The sequence below is a fragment of the Megalopta genalis genome, unplaced genomic scaffold (genome assembly GCF_051020955.1).
Source record: "Megalopta genalis isolate 19385.01 unplaced genomic scaffold, iyMegGena1_principal scaffold0242, whole genome shotgun sequence".
Lineage (NCBI taxonomy): Eukaryota > Metazoa > Arthropoda > Insecta > Hymenoptera > Halictidae > Megalopta > Megalopta genalis.
The window spans coordinates 142,501-147,500 of NW_027476311.1; the positions used below are offsets into that span (position 1 = coordinate 142,501).

A 5,000-nucleotide genomic window follows, 5' to 3' on the forward strand; every position below is an offset into this window, starting at 1 on the left:
ACCCCTGCAGCCAACTACTATTGGAATTACTTCCGCTGCCTGACAGTTTAATTTTAATTTTATAAGCTCCGCCGTGTCTTTATACTTGTCCACTTTATCTTTCCCAGCTTTTCTTAGGTTATCTTTGTCTTCGTAGCGGACTGTTACGTCCACTACGTATAGCCGTTCTTGGTTTTTAATGACCAAATCGGGCTTTTTAAGTTCTCCAACTACATTTATGGTTGGTTCGAGAAAAACGGCGGAGCTTTTGGATGCCTTGTCCGCGATCAATTCGACAATCTCATTGTGTCTTCGTATTCTTGCTGCCTTTGTATGAATACAGTTTCCTAATATATGCCCTAGGGTTTCTATCTGGGCCTTACACCTCCGACATTTCGGGTCAATATCTTTTCTAGCTCTAGCGAGGGCGACCCTAGTGCCAAAGGTGTTTGTTCTGAATTTTAATGCATCCAGATATCGGGATGGTCTTAACAGTGTTGGTTGATAGAGCCAGGCATTTCCAATTGGATCATTGTTAAAGTCTCCAACACCCTGGCCCTGGGAGACGAGCTGCTCCCATCTTAGCCTGTGGCTTTGTTTGAGTCTGCAGCGCGCTTCCTCCACCTCCTCCATCGTCGCCGGCCAACGTAGACCAATCGATTTGGCATATTTTATTACTGTAGCCTCTTCATGCAGGTATGCTTCTTGTACTGCCGCATCCTGACTATTGTTCATGTGGAGGCTATTTTTAATTTTTGCTATCTTGACAATATCGGCAATTTTTTGTAGTCCGATACCGCCGTTTCGCTTTTCAGTATATATTATCCCATCCGTAGTAGACGGATGGAGATGTAAGATAGCTTTAATTATTTGCTTAATTTCATGGTCCAACGCTTCCAGCGTTTTGAGGGGAGGTGGATTAGCTACTAATTTATGTATATATTTTGGTAGTAAGTGGGTTCTTATTAGATTGACTTTTTGATGGGGTTTAAGCCCCATCATTTTAATTTGGTTTGCCGCACTTACTACCTCTTTTATATTGGCGCGCTGCAGTCCTCGCCATGGGTTTATTTTAATACCCAAGTATTCAATGACGTCCTCGGGCTCTGAATATGGTATATAATCGTCATCTATTTTGAGCCCGGGATCGATCATGTGCCACGTTTTATTTTTATGGACGACCTGGAAAGCTATGCATTTGGTTGCCTGTACCTTCATTGCTAACCCGTTCAGGTACTTGTGAAGCATTTTAATTTGCTTTTCAGCTTCTTTCTTGTTTTTGGCAATTAAAACCATGTCGTCCGCGAAGGCCAAGATGGAAACGTTCTCGTCTCCTATTTTAACGCCCTCCGTCGCCTCGTCAGTGGTCCTTATAATAGGGTCCATTATTACATTAAACAAAAGGGGCGATAGGGGATCGCCCTGCTTGACCCCTCTCTTTAGAACCACACTCACTTTGTCCTCTAATGTTTTAATTTCAGTCCGGCAGTCGTCATACATTCCCCTAACAAATTTTCTGACGACTACCGGTATGCCCTTTCTTTTTAAGCCATCATCTATGGCCGAATGGGGGACAGTATCAAAGGCTTTGGCGACGTCCACGACCGTCACCACACCACCTGATTTCTCTTTCATTTCTCTTAGTGCCCTGGCCAAGATCGAGATATTGTACTTACACCCATCTTCTTGGGTGAAGCCCTTCTGCCTAATGCTGTTCTCTATTTTGGACTTAATTCTTTTCTCTAGTAAACTAGAGAAGATCCTACCCAACAGTGATCCAATCGTAATAGGACGCCAGTTTTGTACATTAGCTGCGTCTTTTCCTGGCTTTGGTATTAATGTTGTCCTATTACGTCGCCACCGTGCTGGGTAGGTCTCGAACAGCATTAGAAGGTTATAGAATTTGGCCAGGACATGCAAGATTCCCGCCTTTTTCAGGCTGGCTTTGGTGACACCGTCGGGGCCCGCCGCCGTATCGCCTTTGATTCTCCTCATCTTCATGACTATTTCATTAGTCGAGATGGGAGTCCATATTTCATTTAAAGGAGAGAGCGTACTCGGTCCCCCATCGAGTTTTGGTAGACCTGTAGTGGGTCCCTCTTTACCCCACAGGTCACCATAGAGCCTTTCTATGCTTGCTCTATCAGGAAGCTCCACCTGCTTCCTCTTTTCAAGCCTCTCTCCCGCGACCGCCATATCTATTAATTTTTTGGGGCATTTATTGTAAAGTTCTTGGAATCGAGCGAATCTAAATTTATTGTATCGGGTGCGGTCGCTTTCTTTATTTGCCCGTACAGTGTTTTTCCTATTCTTTGAGCTGTTGGTATTTTCTTTTTCTAGCTCCATTTTATCCAATAATTTCTCTAAAATTCGCTCGATCTCTAGTGAGTGTGGTTCCTCCGATCCGGCCAGCATCGCGATTGACTCCTCTATGCCCCTTAGTTCGTGGTCATCACCCAGCGGATTCTCAAGGATTGCCCACCTGAAGCCCTCCTTCCAATCACTTTCATCCTGAGCATCCAGGGGGTCCTCTACTGCGTCTAAAAAGTCCGATCCGCTGGATGATGAGTCGGAGTCTGGCTCCTCTTCCACACTCTCAAACCTTCGAGTGGACAGGAGCCTCCTTTTGTCGCTTATTTGCTTGAGAGTTTTGGTTGTGAGGAACTGGCGGATTTTTGCATTAGGTTGTTTTTCATGTTTATATTGCTCATTCAAGCGAATGAGCAATTGTGTTTCCTCTTCAGACCAGACCGAGGCTCTAGTGACCGGTCTAGAAGAGGGTCCGCTTGCTAGTATCAACCTCTTTAGGTTCCTCACAGCCGGGTGCCGGATTCTCTCATGCTGCGACAGTCCCTTTTGGGTTTTAAAGACGCTCCCACAGGTCGAACAACTGAATCCCGTCACTATTTCTGTTTCCACCCTGCCTTTGCATTTGGGGATGTGGCACCTGCAGCTATGAATCTTTGGAAAGGTTTTACCACATCCCCTGCATCTCCAACCCACTTTCAGGTCAGGGTGGTGTTCATTCGCATGTTTGATCCAGTCGTTCTCCCCCAGGAAGCGTCTATCATTGCCAGTACATGCCTGGCAGCGTATCTGTCCACTCGATGGTAGATCCAATAGATAATCAAATTCATGTCCATTAGGATTGCTAGGGTCGTCAACAATGGCCCTCCTGTTCATAGCGGACGAGTCCGCCGCAGAGGCCCCAGGGCCGGGGACCTCTACGTCCGAGGCTTCTTCATCTTCATTATTGAACATGTTATATGTTTGTGATACCGTTCTTATTTTGTCCAATTGTATCTAATCATATCCAAATGCATAGCCTAGTTGTCATATCCAATCCAAGAGCAGAGAAGCCCCTGCCTTGTCTAGCTCTAACTTCAACCACACCGTTTTAAACTTCGATATCTTAAGGAGCACCAAGTACTCAGCTCTAAAATTTAGTCTATCCATTTATTTATTTAATTTATTTGGGCACTTCGTACCACGACTCCAGTCAATGCAAGGGCCTCTCTGCCCTAGCTCTGGGAGGTGAGGTCGCTAACCCTCAAACAACCGCTGATGCTTAGATCCTCTTCGGCCTCGCCGAATGATGACGTTGGTCTGAGAACCTTCCATCACCACCCGACAAGGCTTTCGATTCACCTTACACGCGATTGCCCCAATCCATCACAGAGGCAGCATTAGTTTCCCCCAGACGGGGTACTCGTGGCGGGAACCACGAAGAGGTTGCTGCTTGCTAACTATGACACTCTACCGGCAATAGCCGTATGTTTTGCCGGCACTCGGTAGAGCTCGCACCTTACGCGGTCGCCAACTGGTCGCCCCGCTTAAGAGAGTCATAGTTACTCCCGCCGTTTACCCGCGCTTTTTTGAATTTCTTCACGTTGACATTCAGAGCACTGGGCAGAAATCACATTGCGTCAACACCCGTGGGGGCCATCGCAATGCTTTGTTTTAATTAGACAGTCGGATTCCCCTAGTCCGTGCCAGTTCTGAGCTGAGCGTTGAATGGCGGCCGAAGAGGACGACCGCACCGATGGGAAACGCCACGGAAGCCTCGCAGCAAGGAAGATCCGCGGGAGGCCAAGGCACGGGACCGAGCTCGGATCCCAGCCACGAGAGCCGTTCACCTCGCCCAGGCCCGGCACGTCAGCCAGACCCGCTTCCCGACCAAGCCCGACACGCCCCGCTCCTCAGAGCCAATCCTTATCCCGAAGTTACGGATCCAATTTGCCGACTTCCCTTACCTACATTAATCTATCGACTAGAGGCTCTTTACCTTGGAGACCTGCTGCGGATATGGGTACGAACCGGCGCGACACCTCCACGTGGCCCTCTCCTGGATTTTCAAGGTCCGAGGGGATGATCCGGACACCGCCGCAACTGCGGTGCTCTTCGCGTTCCAAACCCTATCTCCCTGCTAGAGGTTTCCAGGGAACTCGAACGCTTATACAGAAAAGAAAACTCTCCCCGGATCTCCCGACGGCGTCTCCAGGTCATTTTGGGTTACCCCGACGAACACTCTTACGAGGGCCCGAATGGTATGCGGTTCCGCTGCCGGGTTCCGGAATAGAAACCGGATTCCCTTTCGCCCAATGGGTGTTTTTTGTGCATGTATATAATAACAAAATATGCTGCGATTTATATAATAATAAAAAAATAAAATAAAATAGCTGCGGTTTTTTTACAAGTGTTTAACGTCTTAGGACACCTCATCTACATAGGATTTCTCTTAGGGCTTAGGATCGACTGACTCGTGTGCAACGGCTGTTCACACGAAACCCTTCTCCACGTCAGTCCTCCAGGGCCTCGCTGGAGTATTTGCTACTACCACCAAGATCTGCGCCGACGGCGGCTCCAGGCAGGCTCACGCCCAGACCCTTCTGCGCACACCGTCGCGACCCTCCTACTCGTCAGAGCTTCATAGAGGACAATAAATTGCCCCGCTTCACACATACCACTGACGGTGGAGTATAGGCGCGACGCTTCAGCGCCATCCATTTTCAGGGCTAGTT

The 5,000-nt window shown here is 48.1% G+C and overlaps 1 pseudogene; it reads right to left on the reverse strand.

Moving 5' to 3' along the window:
• Window positions 1–5,000, reverse strand: part of LOC143262920 (large subunit ribosomal RNA) — an 8,631-nt pseudogene that overhangs the window by 1,930 nt on the left and 1,701 nt on the right.